This window comes from Mobula hypostoma, chromosome 12 (genome assembly GCF_963921235.1).
Source record: "Mobula hypostoma chromosome 12, sMobHyp1.1, whole genome shotgun sequence".
In the NCBI taxonomy this organism is placed as follows: domain Eukaryota; kingdom Metazoa; phylum Chordata; class Chondrichthyes; order Myliobatiformes; family Myliobatidae; genus Mobula; species Mobula hypostoma.
In genome coordinates, this window is record NC_086108.1 from 73,127,297 (window position 1) to 73,146,320 (window position 19,024).

The following is a 19,024-nucleotide window of genomic DNA, read 5'->3' on the forward strand; positions in this document are numbered from 1 at the left end:
GCATCATTAGTGCAGTGCAGCTAATTGTCACATTATTTTGCAGCTGCAGGTGTAAGCACCCAAAGTTCTACACCAAAATTAAGCTCAGGCAATTAACTATTATTAACCACTAATAGCCATGAAGCATCACTGAACATACATTAACCTTTTAACGTTTGGTCTGATTAGCCCTAAAAATTTGAGCCCACTGATTATTTTTCTACCATTACATCAATGAGAATATTTCAGAGGAGCTATGAATAAGGCCAGATCTGATGCTCAGGAGATGGCATGGTAGTTTTCTGGAATTGCCTGGGTCTCTGCTTCAGCTTACTCAGCCAACATTGTGACACCCAGTACATGAAGAACACAGAACGCTCCAAGAACAGAGTGTGTAAAGGCACTGGACCAAGGCTGCAATGATCCTGCAGATCAAGGCTGGGGCAACGATAGCGAAAAAAAAACTGATTTATACTTTTCCTATCACATCAAACAAATTAGTTTTGGTCAGCTGTCAATATTGGTACCCAAGAAAATGCAGAAACACTCCTGATATGTTCATATATTAATGAAATCAGTGGGCAGTTCATCCATTTTTTGTGGTGTTATAAGAGAGAAAAAGTATCAGCCATACCATAAGAAGGCCCTTTTGAAGCCCTGGAATCTACAGTAACAAGCTAACCATCCATTAACAGGGAGTAGTACTCAGCACAGGGCTGGAGTGATAAATTGGATTAAATGAACCACACTATGAAGCAGGTTTTCGGCCAATCATTTTCAGACTTTGGCTGAAAGTGTTACATGTTGAGCCATGCTGGCATTTGTGCTGCCAATGTAATCAATGCCCAGGATTCAAGAAAATAAATCAGTCAATGACATGTGCGGACATTAGCAGGCTACACTGTAGTAGCCCTCTGTTCAAATACGCTTTAGGCACTTGCTAATTATAGCTTGCATTCAAAACATGGCAGACTTAAAGATAATGAATCTTGGCAGAGACTGAACTTTTTCAGCTATAAAGAAAATAAAGAGGTGGGTGAAATGACTGTCTGCGCCAGCACTGTTTATTAAGCAATTAAGAATTATACAATAAAGTAGGTGGTATTGTAGTTTTACACGCTTATAAGTTTCTAATACTGTTGATGTTTGTAGAATCAACATTACCCAATGCAGACATTACAGAGACAGGCTGAAAAGACAAGGGTATGGTATCATTTGGAAACATGTGATTATCAAACAAGATTATAAAGGTCTGCAGTAATTTTGACTCCAAAATGCCAGTCTTAAGAGGCTTATTAGTCACTCGAAGTGGGCTTTGTCTGCTCCATAGAATGTAAATATTCAGAAGTAGAACACAGTTATGTTATCAAAGCAACTGTAAAGACCATCATTATAGTTTCTCTTCATCTGGAATGTTAAAACATCTAATGGCACATACAAATATTGAATGGCATATTTAACTATCAATTAAGTGTGGTTTCTGGATATTTAAAAGCTGTTTTAGCGTTCTCTAGGTTTTACCTACTTACTATTTGAATTTGTTGCTTCAGTTCACAACATTTCTCAATGACCAGTTTTGGAATTTCCTTGCTCATTACATTAAAAAAATGGACAGATACATGGATAGGAGAGGTTTGTAAGGATATCAGCCATGCTCAGGAAAATGTGATTAGCTCTTCTAGGCACCTTGATCAACATTGATAAAGGGTCTGCTTCCTCGCTGTGTAACTTTGTGGTCAATCATAGTCTCAACATTATCCCCTTTCCTCCTCAGTCTGAATTTACTCTCAATATTTTATTTCTATAGTTTCAAAAAATATTTCTAATAGAGTTCCCGGAGGTGGAATCAACTAAATATTTGAAAACCTGCAAGTAGATTACATCCACATGGAGTCTTCAGTTGTTTGAAAGGGTTGGAATAAGAGAAGAGAAATATTTATTTTTCTTGGACATTTAGGGTTCTGTTCTGAGCATCCCAGAGAGTTAATCCTTGATGATCAATCTATTTTATGAATTTGGGCCAAAAGGTTTTCCACTGTGAACAAGAAATCTTCATAGTTCCTTTAGAACTGTCATGAACACCATGGACAGGTCTGTCCAGCTTATGATGTTTTCCATATTTGCTGGACCACAAGACTTTCATGTGCCTGGCCCAGCCACACATGCAAGGTACTCTTCCTTGTTTGGTAAATGCCTTGAACTGGATTGGTTCGAAAAGTATGTTTGAGTGGTCTCACCTGGAGCCAGATCTGGTACTGAAACTATCTGATACAACAAAGGAAAACACCACAAGTTGTAAAATTGCACAGCCAAAAAGAAGAAAAATCAACCACCAACTTTTTCAGAAAACTTTTTAAGGCTGTATCTCACTTACTGTATTTTGAGCAGTTTTGGGCCCCACATCTAAGAAAGGATGTATTGGCATCGGAGAGTGTACAGAGTAGGTTCACAAGAATAATCCCAGGAATGAAAGGGTAAATGTATGAGGAGCATTTGATGGCTATACACTTATGCTCACTGAAGCTTAGAGAATGTGAGGGTATCTTATTGAAACCTATCGGATATTGAAAGCCTGGAATAGAGTGGATGTGGAAAGGATGTTTCCTATAGTGGGGGAGTCTAAGACTAGAAACCACAGCCTCAGAATATAAGGAGATCACTTTAGAACAGAGATGAGGAGGAATTTCTTTAGCCAGGGGTGCTGAATCTGTGGAATTCATTGCCATAGATGGCAGTGGAAGCTAAGACATTAGGTAAGTGGTGTGCATTTCTGAGAAAAATGAGGAAAATGCAGGACATGTGTATTCCAAAAATGAAGAAATACTCAAATAGTAAAATAGTACAACTGTGGCTGACATGGGAAGTCAGAGCTATTGTAAAAGCAAACAAAAGGGCATACAACAAAGCAAAAATTAATGGGAGACAGAGGTCTAGGAAGTTTTTAAAAACCTACAGAGAGTAAATTTTTAAAAAATCATTAGAAGGGAAAAGATGAAATACGAAAGCAAGGTAGCAAATAATATCAAGGTGGATAGTAAAAGTTTTTTTCAAGTATGTTAAAAATAGAAGAGAATTGGGAGTGGATATAGGACCGCTAGAAAATGAGGCAAGAGAAGTAATAATGGGGGACAAGGAGATGGCTGATGAACTAAATGAGTATTTTGCATCACCCTTCACTGTGGAAGACACTAGCAGTATGCCTGATGTTGTAGTGTGTGAAGGAAGAGAAGTGGGTATAGTTACTATTACAAGAGAGAAGCTGCTCAAAAAGCAGAAAGAATTAAAGGGACCCTTTACTCTTTAAGTCACCCAGACCAGATGAACTGCACCCTAAGGTTCTGAAAGAGGTAACGTTAGAGATTGTGGCAGCATTAGCAATAATCTTTCAAAATTCATTGGACTCTGGCATGGTGCCAGAGGATTGGAAAATTATAAATGTTACTTCACTCTTTAAGAAAGGAGGAAGGCAGCAGAAATAAAATTATAGATCAGTTAGTCTGACCTCAGTGGTTAGGAAGACGTTAGAGTCAAATGTTACAGGGAGAAAGCGGGAGAATGGGCTGAGAGAGATAATAAATCAGCCATGATGGAATGAAGGAGTAAATTCTGTGAGCTTAATGGCCTAACTGCTCCTATGTCTTATGGTCTCATGGTCTGATGGATGTAAAATGTCTTGGATGTTGCAAGATGTGTAGGATTTTACCAATTATCTGTCAATTTATCTATTGGACTTGCATAGATTCTGCTTCAGAATTAGAATTATTCCAACCACATTATGAAGACAGTAACCATAAAGAAGCAGAATTGCTCCCTTTGGTCCATCGAGTCAACTCCACCATTCCTTCATGGCTGAACCCTTTCAATCTTATTCTTCTGCCTTCTCCCTGCAACCTTTCACCACCATACTAATCAAGAGCCTATCAACCTCTGTTTTAAATAATATGTATGCGCAACCCATTCACAACACTGAAAACAGAATGGGACTTGCACTGAGCATCTGGGGTAAGTGAAGATTTTTCACCATCCAAACTGTACAACACTACCACAATCAATCAAGATCCACTGCAAGATCTTAGGAAATGTGTCTCACTTTCTATGTCTTGGGAGTCCTATTTGCAGAAGCATTTCCCATGATTTTCAATGTGCCTGCACACTCTCTAACTGAGTGAGGAAAAGAAGGTTTGAAGATTAAGGCATCAATATGAGTATAAACTCATTGTGTAACAGCGATCCCCACCCTTTTATACGTTTTGGAGTCATAAGCAATTTACAGTTATTGACTCAAAATCTGATAAAGTTTTTGAATTGCATCTCAGCAAAGCCCTTGAAATCTGCATGCTTGACACTGGGCTGTTGAACTGAGCATTCCGCGCTAAGTTCTTTAGATTTCAAGTTATCAGAAAAAATTCTTCCACAAATGGCATCGAATGTCTCACACTACCCACTGAAAATCTTACAGAGGCAATGTATTATGAATCCCCATAGTACTCTCCAGTCAGCTCAGAGTCCACTGATTTGGAGTTGAATTAAATTGTTCCTAACCCGGATGAAGTACCTCAGAAGAAAGGTGGGATAACAAGTTGTCATTAACGTCTGAGATGAATCTAGAGTTGATTTTTCATTTAGTTTCCCAAAGATCAGTCTACAGATTGAGAAAGGATATACGTTGAAATATCGTTCATGATTGCCATGCCAATAACAATGCTAATAACCACGTCAGAGGCCTGATTTAAGGTGATCAATACCGGTATTGAAGAAACAGAAATGTGATCAATGACTTTGCTCATGTCGAGCCCAAAATTAGACCAAAAATTCTTTTAATGTACTACAGTACATTTTACTAACACAATAATAGAACATTGCTTCAGAAAATCAATCAAAATTATCCTTTCATTAAATGAAAAATCGAGATATCATATAATATTTCTTTGTAATCTAGAAAGCAATTGTGTCTGAAAGATTTGTGACATTTGTCTCATTCTGCTGGAATGTGCTTGACCAAAACTATCACCCATGCCCACACCCTCTCAAGCACCATACACCATTACACCATCTCCACCTGCTAACCTGCACCTACCCCCCAAACCCCCTGATATAAACACACACACACACACACACACACACACACACACACACACACACACACACACACACACTTATAGTTCCAATTGTCCTCAAGTCCTGGCTGTCACAATCATTCCTCAATGCAATGCAGGCCATGACCATCAGCCAGACCCTCAGGACAAGAATCAGAATCAGAATCCTTTATTATCGCCAAGTATGTGGACACATACAGGGAATTTGATGCCGGTTTCCCTGAGCTCTCGCTGTACAGAATCAAAAAGCAAACAAAACAATAGTGCAAATAATCGTGAACTATATACAATGAAGTATACCTGTGTATGTACAGGTGGACTTGGTTTATAATAGACTAAAATTCAAGTGTTCATAAGACTGATGGCATAAGGAAAGAAACTGTCCTTGTACCTATTTGTCCTGGCATACAGTGATCTAAAGCACCTACCAGAAGGAAAGAGTTGAAACAGGTGATGTCCAGGGTGTGATGGGTCTACAATGATGCTGCTTGCTCGCTTCCTGACTCTAGATGCGTGTAAGTCCCAGATCGAGGGCAGCTTCACACCAATAATCCTTTCCACAGCCCTGATGGTTCTTTGGAGTCTATTCTTGTCTTGTTTGGTAGCTGAACCAAACCAGACAGCGATGGACGAACAGAGAACAGACTGGATTATTCCTGAATAGAATTGAATCAGCAGCTCCTGAGGCAGGTTGTACTTCCTGAGTTGACGCAGGAAATACAACCTCTGCTGAGCCTTTTTGATAAGAGTGTCCGCGTTGGATGTCCATTTCAGGTCCTGGGAGATTGTGACACCCAGAAACCTGAAGGTCTCCACAGAAGACACAATACTATTGAGTGTAGTGAGTGGGGGGAGTATTGGGGGCTCCTCCTGAAGCCCACTGTCATCTCCACAGTCTTGAGCGTATTTAGCTCCAGATTGTTCTGACGACACCAGAGGGCCAGCCGTTCCACCACCCGTCTGTATGCAGACTCATCACCGTCTCGGATAAGGCCAATGACAGTTGTGTTGTCTGCAAACTTCAGGAGTTTAACAGATGGATCCTGTGAGGTGCAGTCATTAGTGTAAAGGGAGAAGAGCAGTGGGGAGAGCACGCATCCCTGGGGGGCACCAGTACTGATTGTCCGGGTGCTAGAAATGATGCTCCCCAGCCTCACTTGCTGCACCCTGTCAGTCAGGAAGCTTGTGATCCACTGACAGATGGCGGGGGAGACAGTGAGCTGGGTGAGTTTGGAGTGGAGGATTTCTGGGACGATGGTGTTGAACGCCGAGCTGAAGTCAATAAACAGGACCCTCGCAGAAGTTCCTGGGTTGTCGAGGTGTTGTAGTATGTAATGCAGTCCCATGTTGACTGCATCATCCACTGACCTATTTGTCCGATAAGCAAACTGCATGGGGTCCAGCAGGGGGCCTGCGATGTCCTTCAGGTGAGCCAACACTAGTCTCTCAAAGGACTTCATGACCACACATGTCAAGGCAACAGGCCTGTAGTCATTTAGTCCCTTGATAGTGGGTTTCTTAGGGACTTGAATGATAATGGAGCGCTTGAAGCAATGAGGGACTTCACACAGCTGCAGTGATCTATTGAAGATCCGTGTGTAGATGGGGGCCAGCTGATCAGTGCAGATCTTCAGGCAGGAGGGCGACACACCGTCTAGGCCTGGCGCTTTCCTGGTCTTCTGCCTCCGGAACAGCTGACTCACCTCCCTCTTGCAGATCCTGAGTGCAGGTACAAGAGGGTTGAAGTGAAAGGGGGTAGGGGGAGTAGTTTTTGTAATGTGGGGTGAGAAAGCGGATACTGAGATGTCGGGGTGATGGATGATGGGGGTTGCAGGTAGGTCTGTGTTTTGGCTGGGGGGTATGAAGGTGTCGAATCTACAATAAAACTTGTTCAGATCGTCAGCCAGTTGATGGTTCTCAATAGCCTGGGGGAATGGTTTCTTGTAGTTGGTGATCTCTTGGAGCCCCTTCCACACTGACACTGGGTTGTTGTTTGAAAACCTGTTTTGCAGTTTTCCAATGTAGCGCTTCTTCGCTGCCTTAATCTCCCTGGCTCGATCGTACAGAATCCTGTCCCCTCTTCTGTACGCCTCCTCCTTCTCCCGACGAAGCTGCCTGAGTTGTGATGTGAACCAGGGCTTGCTATTGTTGAATGTGCAGAAGGTTTTTGTTGGAATGCACATGTCTTCACAAAAACTGAACAAGGCCTTAATAATATCCACTGTGCTAGCAGCTGTTATAATGCCTTTTAGTTGCTTTAAAACACTAATATTACAACAATTATGAAATAATATAGGTTAAGTAATACAAATTATAGCTAAAAATTTTCTGAAGACAGCTTCTTGGTAACTGGAAGTTGCAGATTGAGTGGATAATCAAGGGTCACCACTGAGTTTTAAGTGTTCCACAGAAAGTGAGCTCATCATGTGAGCATAGAAGATCTTTGATAATATCTGGTGAATTTCATCTTTATTTTTAAGTGGAACTACACAGGAAGAAGAAGTTGTATATTTCAAGAACTAGAGAACAGATGCCAAAGTGGCAAGTACTGTACCAGAAGGATGCCACCCAATACACTTCAACAAATTCATTGCAAGAAAATAATATATGGTGCTAGAATAGAGATGGCAGACATTGCAAGGAATATCAGATCTGACAGTAGAACTGTACATGTTTTAAGCATTGACATTTTTTGAAGGTTTATACATTGACTGCAGCATCTTTTTTGAACTGTTTTGATAAAGTGTCCATAACGCAAGATCAGAACTCAAGAATCAGATTTAGATTTATCATCATTGGCATGTGTCGTGACATTTGTTACAGATGTTGCTTAACTCTTTGCATTTGTTGTGCTATAGGTTGCTTGTCCGGCTGTCTCCTTATCACTGGCATCTTTCCAGGGGCTCATTTGTCCATGGAAATTTTGGGATTGAAATCATTTAAGAGGAGCAGTTTGTCATGCGTCATGGATTGTTCAAGAATGTAGCAGAATTCCTTTTCAGCCTTGCCCACTGCTTCCAATGTAGCAAAGTATGTACTGATGTCTTTGGCATGCCGATTTTGCAATAAAGTGAGCCAGAGGATCATGAGACATCTATTTATTCTTCCAGGGAGTCATTGAGATGCAAAACTAGATCATTCTTTGTGGCAAGACAATTCAAAACCAGCAATGTTCCTCTTTCATCTTGACCTTCCAGCAAAGTGTATCCACCCACCATTTTTGTTGAACTGGCCTTCTCCCGCCTACAACTGTCACTCAGAGCAACAATGAGGATTGATGTTCAGTCCTGCCACTGTTGGGTGTTGTCTACAATCCTGCTCTTCATTCTGAAGAGCAAGATGCCCATGAATGGCTTCTTTTTATGTAAAGTGGTGTTGGATTGGGCTGTAAAACTGTTATTTTTCTTGTAGTGTAGCTTTCTTATCCTTGTTTGTATTTTTATATAATCACCTATATACATGTAATTGTTCAGAGATTTTCAGTGGTTACAGTTGCCTCTGCATTTTCCTGGAAACATTGGTTTCATTCCGTGTTACATTGCTTGATTCTGACTATTTCACTTGTTAATATTATCAATGGAATTTACTGTTATCACTGGTCTGCTATAAAAAGACCACACACTCTTTGTTCGTCCTCTCTTTCTTTGTTCTCTGGACATGCTTCTTCCTTGCCATTCTTTTGTCTTGTAACACTTAATAAAATAAGACCATAAGACCATAAGATATAGGAGCAGAAGTAGGCCATTTGGCCCATCAAGTCTGATCTGCCATTCAATCATCAGCTGATCCAATTCTTCCAGTCATCCCCACTCCCCTGACTTCTCCCCATACCCTTTGATGCCCTGGCTAATCAAGAACCTTAAATGTGCCCAGTGACTTGGCCTCCACAGCTGCTCATAGCAACAAATTCTACAGACTTACCAACCTCTGAATAAAGTAATTTCTCCGCATCTCAGTTCTAAATGGATATCCTTCAATCCTGAAATTGAGCCCTCTTGTCCTAGACTCCCCGAACATGAGAAATAACTTTGCCTTATTAATCTGTTCAGCCTTTTAATATTCAGAATATTTCCATGAGAACACCCCTCTTTCTCTGGAATTCCAGGGAATACAGCCTAAGAGCTGCCAGTCATTCTTCATACAGTGACCCTTTCATTCCTGGAATCATTCTCATGAATCTTCTCTGAACCTTCTCCAATGTCAGTATATCCTCTCTAAAATAAGGAGCCCAAAACTGCACACAGTACTCCAAAATGATCATAAGCAACAATTTTTATGCCCCATTCTTAACTTCTGAAGAAACTTTGCATTGCAAAAGCATCTGGATCCAACAGTGGTTACAATATGTCAGCAAACACATGAATGGGACTGAACACAGCTTTGGTCCAATGGTAAGAAATCATTTCAATAAGCCAAAGCAGAATTTATCTTCGTCGTATTTAAACAAAACACACTATTTTGGAACAAACTACAGTAAATTATTCCACAATGTTCCTCGTGGTAGGCTGATTGAAGCATTTGGTATCCAGGGTGAATTGGTAGATTGGATTCAAAATTATGATGGCCAAGGAAGAGTTCTTATGGTAGAAAGGTGTTTTTCTGACGAGAGATCTGTGTCAGGAAGTGTTCCCAGTGGGACTTCTGTGATATAAAAATGATTTGGACTAAAATGCATTTGGGCTTGATTAGTATGTGTGCAGATGACACAAAAATCAATGGGGAGTTGTGGATAATGAGGAAGGTTATCAAATTATACAGCAGGATATTGTCCAGTTGGAAATAAGGACAGAGAATTAGCAGGAGTCTAATCTAGACAAGTATGAAGGGTTGCAACTTGGGAGGTCAAATGTAAGAGGGAGATAATGCAACAAACGAGGAGCATTGATGTACAGAGGGGCTTTTGGGTACAAATGCCTAGCTCACTGAAAGTTGCAACATGAGTAGTTAGGGTAGTAAAGAAGACCTGTAGCATACTAGGCTTCAATGGTTCAGGCATTCGATATAAAAATCAGGAAGTAATACTGAAGCAGTATAAAACTTTGATAAGTCCGCATTGGAGTACTTCTGGTCACCGTGTTACAGGGAATAGGTAGAGGCTATGGGGAGGGTGCAGAAGAGACTTGCCAGGATATTGCTGTGAGCAGAGAGCACTAGCTGTAAATAGAGAAGGATATACAGATATTTGGATTGTTCTCTCTGGAGTGTCAGAGCTGACAGTGACCTGACAGAGCACATAAAATTAGGAAAGGCATAATTTGGGTAGATGGAGTCTTTTTGCCAGGGTGTAAGTGTCAAATACTAGAGGGCATAGATTTAAGGTGATAAGGTGAACGTGTAATGGAGATTTATGAGGCAGGTTTATTTTGTTACAGAGATTGGTAGGGGCCCAGCCAACGTTGCCAGTCAAAGTGCTGGAAGTGGATACAATAGCACCATTCAGGAGGCATCTAGGCAGGTAGGTGAACTGCCAGGGAACTGAGGGATGCAGTTTAAATTGGCATTGTTGTCAGCACAGACATCATGTGCCGAAGAGCTCTATGTGTGTGTTGCTCTCTGCTATGTTCTATGTAACAAAGCAGGATATAAAATGGTGAAGACTGTCTGCAACTTGTCAAGGTAGACAGCGTCATCCAGAGCTCATGACACAAAATCAATCAGAAGTCGTCGCTCCAGAAGCAGTTGGACTTCCACACTGATGGTTACATTCTTCAAAAGACAATTATTTTTTGATTTTGTGTTTGTAAATATTGGACTATGCATGAGAACAGGTATGGCGAGGCTATATTTGATCAACAATGTTCATTAGTGCCAGTGCAACAAATACTGAATCAATTTTTACAACCACAATTTTAGCAGCTCATCTCTAAGCAATCCTTCCTGAAATTTCAAAATTTTACTGACCTTTTAACTGGTAGAATAAATCTAGTTATTAAATTTGGAAAATGCGTGAGAAAAATGTGCAGTTTGGAATAAGGACATTGTATTGCTTCCTATCTCTTGCACAAACTGTACCAACATTATCAGTCCCAATAGATGGAAAATCATCCCCTTTCAGACCAAACAAATAGCCGAGATACCATTAAACAATGTTGACTCATCTGCATGAACTTGGTACTCTACAGCTTACGGATGTCGTTAGTTAGGCCACCTTTAAGTTTATTGTTCAATCCAGTTGGATTGTGCAAGTTAGTTCATTTCAGGGGGGCATGTTTAAACAATGATGATACAAATAATTAAAATTTGGTACTCCATGTCAAGAAGCTGAATCAACAGTTACATTGAGATAACGACCCATGAAAAAGCATGTATAAATGTTACTCATTTAATACAAAACTTATGCTTAGCAGTAAAAGTGAGTCAGAATAAGATGTATTCAAGAAATAATGTTATTTTTGGAAAATATTTCATCACAGCAACATGCTATTAGCAAGTTGCATGAAAATCATAAGCCTTTTGTACCACGCCAAATTACCACTTTAATGTATGAAGAACCATTTCTTAGTAAATGATTTCCATTTTCATTATTAATATAGGATACCTTATTGTACTCTCTATGCAAAAATAAAATCATACCCTGTATTAGTCAGTACAAAGTAGAATTTATGATTAGAAAGATTTGGGTGCAAACACATTCTCATATATGGTTTTAAAGTAAATGATCAATGCCAACAGTATCATAATAGATAGAGAGATACTCTATTGATCCCAAAGGAAATTACAGTGTCACAGTAGCATTACGAGTGCACAGATATACAAATATTAGAAGGGATATAAGAAGAATAAAAATTAAGTTACCTTAAAAATAAGATGTACAAGATTTCCATATCAAAGATTACATGATTTACAAATTCACACTGATCAGATGGTAGTGCAAGAATTACCATAATGTGGTAACAGTGTGCATTCACACTGTCCAGATAAGAAGTGATGGTAGTATTCTACACAATTGCACAGGGTGCAATTCAGAAACAGAGCTAAACGGAACTTAAACAGAGAGATTAATAACAGTCTAACAGGAGGGGGTCATCACTTCCTTGGCTATAGGTTGACTCATAAAGCCTAATGGCCGAGGGTAAGAATGACCTCATATAATATATAGGAATGTAAAATATATATGTATTTGAGAACTCCGCCAAATGAAATTCCTACTTCATAAATGTTACATTACTCTCAATGGCAGCACATTGCAGCATTAAGTACAATTTTGTAAAATAGTGATGCAGAGATACTTTTCAATATGTTTTCAGTAAGAGTAAACAGCAAATGTGCCTATCAGCCAGCTGTAATTATTGAATTTACCTAGCTAATTCCATTCTCTGGGCTGCGGCCCTTCATTTTTATTGACATTTGTTAAATAGACAGACACAGACAAATAGGTTGAAATAACATTGGACAGTGTGATTAAATGTTATTAAAATTATTTGCTTGCCAATTAAAAGCAATGATATGACCAAATAATGTGCTCCCATACTATAACAGTGTCCTATGGCAATGTCGAGAGAGAAACCAAAAATAGTACCAAAATATTCACATCATTAAAAAAATGTAGCCATGGCTTAAATAGCCAAAGCTTGAAAGGGCTTGAAATTTACACTAATGAACAAATCAATAAGGTTTCTTCTATGTTCCTGTACTAACAGCTCTGAATACTTAATAAGGCTACCGGTATTAAGTATGTACAAATCCTTGGAAGGATAATGTGACTGCCTTGGTAGTTCATTTTTAATTCTACACACAAATTTGGTGTAGCTTTTTATATTTAAGCTCGCTCAGAATGCGGCACTATCGATTGATTTTTATTTTATTTTCATTGGCCTTGCAGCTTAATCTTTAAATCTTCCAACACCATTTACTTCACATCCTTTCCACAGATTCAATATTGGCAAATGCAGGGAGTCATTACAGAAGTATCCTACTGTTTTAAATAGTTTTACTTATTTTATTTAGAGATACAGCATGGACACCCTTCTGGCCCAATGAGCTCCAGCACCCAGAAACCCATCTATTTAACCCCAACATAATCACAGACAATTTACAATGAACAATTATCCCATTAACCAGTAGGTTTCTGGACTTTGGGAGGAAATTGAAACACCTGGAGGAAACACGCACGTTCACAGGGAGTAACGTACAAACCTCAATGAATATGTGCGAATAATCATTATTTGTCGCCAGTGTTCTTTTTTCATCGCTCCTACAAAATTAATTAGCTTAGCTGTACAGCTTTCTATCCATTAATTTTGGACTTTAACTCACAATTTTCTAATTGGTAATCAAACAGTCAGTCATTATAGCATTTTTCACTGAAAATTGACTCAACGTCGTGGACACCAAAATTGAGTGAAGCAATGTTATTGAGCTTGACATTAATCTAGCTCAATAATGCTGCTGACGTTCCTCAAATGCCCATCTGCTGTATTCCTGTCATTTTTAAAGCCACGGGCTACAAACAATATTGGCTTTTTTCTTCAAATGTAGTGATCTAACCTGAAACAGAAATTTCCATCCTTATTTCGTGGACTGGACACAATAAAACCAACCTCCAGTGGAAATTATTGAAAAAGGAAGTTCCTACCCACAGTAAATACAAAGTTTGTACATCCAAGGTGATTTTTTTAAAACCTTAAAAACATAAAAGAATCTAGTCACGAGCAGACGTTTCACTCTTGACAAGCTCATTGATAGTTTCAGGCATTGCAAATTAATCTGATGTCATTTTTCATTCTTGACCGGATTTCACACACCTGTGATCATCACTAAAGGACTGGGCGGAAAATTTGTAATCTGTCACCACATTTTTGTTGGCTAAATTGCTTGGGTAGACAGGAAATTAGAGTAGCTTTTTTCAACAGCTCAGGTTGTGGTCTTTCATAGAAATGGTGCCCATGCAAGCACTGAGCCAAGCACATGAAGTTAAAAAAAAGAGAGCGGATGTTGTATTTGGCTCTGCTTATATTTAACTGCAGCTGTTAAGAAATGTGGCAGCACTAGAAAATGCAAGCCAGGCATCTGGGTTTAATTAGATGTGTATGTAAGGTAGAAAAGAATTTTTAAACTACTTTGCAAACATTTGCCAGATTCAATCCTTTTTACTAGACAAAAAGGAGAACATGAATGAGGTTAGCGTGCTGGAGGGAAATGTATGGCAGTACTCTTTGCGTCTGTTCCCCCAGGCTGACCTTGCCAACGGAGATATGCTGTGAATAGTGGTACTAATTGCCTAGAATACTAAATAAACCTATTCCACAGCAGGTGAATGCAAAAAACAGCTGCGCACTACACCAACAATAGGTGTTCATGCATGATGTAAATGCAAATTAAATAGCAAAAATGGACAATATTTTTTTGAGATAGTCTATAAATTAACTTTGCTTTACACGTTTGTTTTATTTGTTTCGACCACCTTCAGTGCAATTTCCCCAAACTCACTTTGATCACATGGGCAAAAAGAGATCAAATAGATTTTAATAATATACTTCTTCGAATTTCCTTCCCCCATTCATAGAGATGTTGCACTGTGGTACAGATATTCTGACATATGGCAAAAGACATACAATAGATAGCATTAGACTTCCAGTCATTCCATTGTGTTTAGCTGCTGAAACAGAATTAATTCCGTATGATTCATCCAGTTTCAAACTGACATTTATCAATTTTTATTGAAGTTGGAAGGCAAAATTGCTGGAAATACATTAAATTTAAAATAATATATGGCTGTCTAGATGGCTGCTTTCCAGCCTTGCAAACAGTGATTTACTTGGGAATAAAAATGCTAATTGGTTGCTGTTTGCTTCAACTTAATAAAAAGGAAATCACTTCAGGGTAACTTAGCAAATTTTATTTTTATGGCAGTTGGTAATCTATGACAAAACCTTGAAACCTATTTGTACATTTAATTATTGCAGACTTTTCTGAAGTTGATTTTTGAAGGCGGGTATTCATTTATCGAGGGCTAATGTCCATTTTATTAATATACAGTATCATTATAAACCAACATTGGGTGCCAGTGGAGTGGATTCAGTGCAGAGTTCATCATTTTCAAGAAAAGAAATATTCACTCTTCTTGATTGGCCAGTTAATAACATTTTCATCCTCCTGTTACACAAAGATTTCTGAACAATCAACTTAGATACTTAGCTCCTTTGCATCAAACCTCACATTTTTATCAAAGGGCTGCAACAACCCATATTTTCGGGGTGCCTGATGTTATTGCAGGTAATTTAGCCACACTCTGTTTCTTTTTTCACATTGGCTGAATTTTAATCTTCATGAAATTCTCCTTACATTGGGTTATTTCCCTGGTGTGCAAATGTGCAACAGTCATCTTCTCTATCTCAGTCAATATGATGGTCTGGCTATGAGAGGGTGACAAATGGGACCGGCAATCAGAGTGACCATTTTTATTCTGTCACAAGTATGATATACATCAACATCCCCTATTTTATGCTATCACACAAAGTCAAAATCTATCCCAAAGCTATTTCGTCCATTTCTTCCAGTCCACACAGCTCTGCTGCATATTGGAGTCCCATGCACTCATGTTTTTTTTTAATCAGAAGCAATCAAAATGATCAATTGAAGTAAATTTCAGCTATGGCAATTGTATGCATTTACTCACAGAACAGTCAGAAGCATTAGTTGACTGCCTCTCCAGAGAGACCACCAATTTCTTTAATAAAGCAGCTTTGCTATATTTTCAAGGTTAGCTTGAAGCAGAGCAGCAATATAAATTTGGAAAAAAATTGTTCAGAACCAACATGCAAAGAGGTTCAGAGAGGCAATTGGTAAATCCAGCAAGTTTTACCTTTATGATCATTTTGAATCGTCTAAATACTTTGGTGTCCAAGATAATTATGTATAATTCTAAGCACAGTGTTCATCTAGAGGGAAGTTTGTACTTTGTACTAAATAAGGTTATAAAAATACAGGGTCAGTCTTGTAGTCTGTACTTCTACACTTATCTTGAAAAATGACCCCATCATCTGTCTTCTCAGCATATTCTGATTTAAGTTCATACAGCATATATTATATTTGATATAGTTTATATCAAATAGGATCAATGCATATTCTCACAAAAGGATCATAACTCCATTCAGTTTCTAATAAAATGTTGTAAAATTATTTTCCATCTGGCATGATCTGCACAGGAAATCTGGTCATTGTGGCAGAAATAATTTAGAGCTGAAGTTGTTTTATATTAACAGTGATGCTGCTCTGTGACTCAATCTTATCACTTCTAGCCTGGTTGTCTTAAATGGGATAACTCCATTTTTACCTATAACCAACCTCCATGCCCCTGAGGTGTTTTTGTATGTACAATAATCCAACCAGGATGGTTCAGCATCTGGTTCACTCATTAGTCCGGAATGTGTGCCAGAGATCCAGAGTGCAGGTGAGGTATGTGAGCAGAGCAGGGAGGAAGGAGTCTGGCTGAGAGACATGGTTTAGACAACGTGCTGGGTATGCTGTCAGAGCCACAGTGCAAATGGAGTTCAAGGGGTCAGGAACATAGGTATGTTAGTTGCCAGAGTTAGGTTCTGAAATACTTCCTGCACACTTTAAATTCAATGAGTTCACTGGGAAATATACTGAACCAGCATGGAAGATGCATAAAAGAGTAAAATAAAACCATGTTTAGGTATTAATAGGGGTAACATCCAATCGTTCGGAATATCTGCTAGTTTATCACCATCAAGGCCTCAAAAATACTGGATTAATGGATTTTTACTATACGTGTTGTCAACTCCAGCTCCAATGAATGGGTCATGTCATCCAAATGCCTGACTCACATCTCCCCAGACACATCCTTTACTCCTAGTAGAAGGAAAGGCAGCATGCTCCTGGTGGGTAAGGGAAACACTTCAAAGATAACATCAAGAAGAAATTCAACATTACATCTGAAAACTGGGAAGACATCGTAGTTGAGACGCCTGGAGGAAAACTCTTCAAGAGGGAGCTGCGCTACATGAGAGCGACCTCTGCTATTACACAGCGAAGAACACCAGCTGCGAAAGGAGAGACCGAGCAACCAAAAGTCACGGCCACCACTTACTCTTGCCTATGCTACACAAGAATATGTGGATCCCAGATCGGCCTCTACAGCCACCTGAACACACACCGATAGACAATCTCTAAGGAGAAACTCATACTCGACTCAAGTAATCACACCATTGTACTTATTATTCCACAACATCAATAACTGTCAATACAATATCTGAAATGCAATTGGTAAAAAGAGACAAATGGAAAAGTGTTTCTCCAGACACAGAAGCACTGAGCAATATCAGAAAAGTTAACCTGAAGCTCCGGGTACTCAGGATGGGAAAAAAATGCTATAGTGCTTTCTACAGAGCACAGTTACACACAGGTCATGCCTGTTGTTTATACTCCAATCGACATTATTTAAATTAGATTACCCTGGTTATTATTACATTGCTACTCATGGAAGGCTGCTATGCACAAATTTGCTGCCTGTTTCCAGCATTACCACAGTGGCTTAGAAATTACTACAATGGTTGTGAAGAATTTTGATGTTGTAAGTCTTTAAAAAGCCCTATACAAATGCAAGACCTGATTTCTAATGGAATATAATCACACCATTAAATATTCATCATAGCGAGCATTCTCATTATTATCAAAAATAAGGTGCATTTGGAGAATTTATTTGCACTGCTTAGCTAGTTGGTTTGAAGAGCTTGCTTTCATGCTGAATAGTGGAGTAATATAATTCACATCTAAAGCCATGCTTCCTGTGGTATCCATTTATACTTTGAATTTATAATCAGAGCCAATGTGCATTATGGCACATTATAAGTAGACTTTCTCCACTGTACCCTCACCCCACCTAAACCTTGCCACCACATCATAAGCAAGTGGATAATCTAATACTAATAGATGGTTTTTGGAGGTGCAAAATCATTAGCGCTCTCTCTGCTTTACCTTGCACAGAAAGGTTATAATAACCTGATATTTTTGAATATTATATAAAATCATCCAAATATTTATATCAGTAACAAGGATGGAAACCGGCGGAATTTCAGTGCAATAAAATTGTATTTGAAACAAATCAGCTTTACATTTGCTTATTCTCACCTTTTAAATTATACCCAAGGTGCAGATCTATTTTAACTGCTTTTTAGTGGAGAAAAAACTATCACTGTAATTCTGTAACAGATAGTGACAGGAATGATCGCAATGAGAAAGGCATGGTTAAGGTTAAGATTAGGAGGCAAACCGGGAATGGTGCAAATACAAATGGGAATTAATCTGAGGAGGGTAAAGATGTTGGGGAAATAAGGAACACACCGAGAGCTTGCAGTTTGGCAGTTTCAGTGGATAAAGGGATAACTTTCAAAGAACTGAAGTTAACCATGATGCAGAGAGGAAGGGAGAATGGAAGCATGGCTGTGGATGTGAAATACATCACTGAACTATTGGTCCATGGAGATCTACAGCATGGAACCAGGCACTTCTCCATACCACCTTCTTGACGGATAGCGGAGTAGAAGGGTGCACAGAAATTGCACAGAAGAGGAATTGAGGCCAGTGTAGATTTGTCCTGAAGAAGGGTCTCGGCCTGAAATGTCAATTGTTTATTCATTTCCATAGACACTGCCTCTCTGCTGAGTTCCTCCAGAATTTTTTATGTGATGCTTTGGATTTCAAGCATCTGCCATGATCACCTTAAATAGGGGGACAGGCTTGAACCCCCGACTACTGCTTGTATTGTATTATGTTCTTCCCAGCTCCACACCCTTCTTCTCCACAATACCCTTGGCCAGATAAGAAAAGTGGAGTGGTGGGGATAAGTCATTAAGTTTAGACGGTTTACTTATTTCACTAATATTATCATAATTAAATTTCAAGTATCCGAGCTCTCACTACAGGAAGAGGTTAATGGATCAATGTCACAGCCTAAGGGTAGCAGCAGTGCAGTGTCATGATCAAAG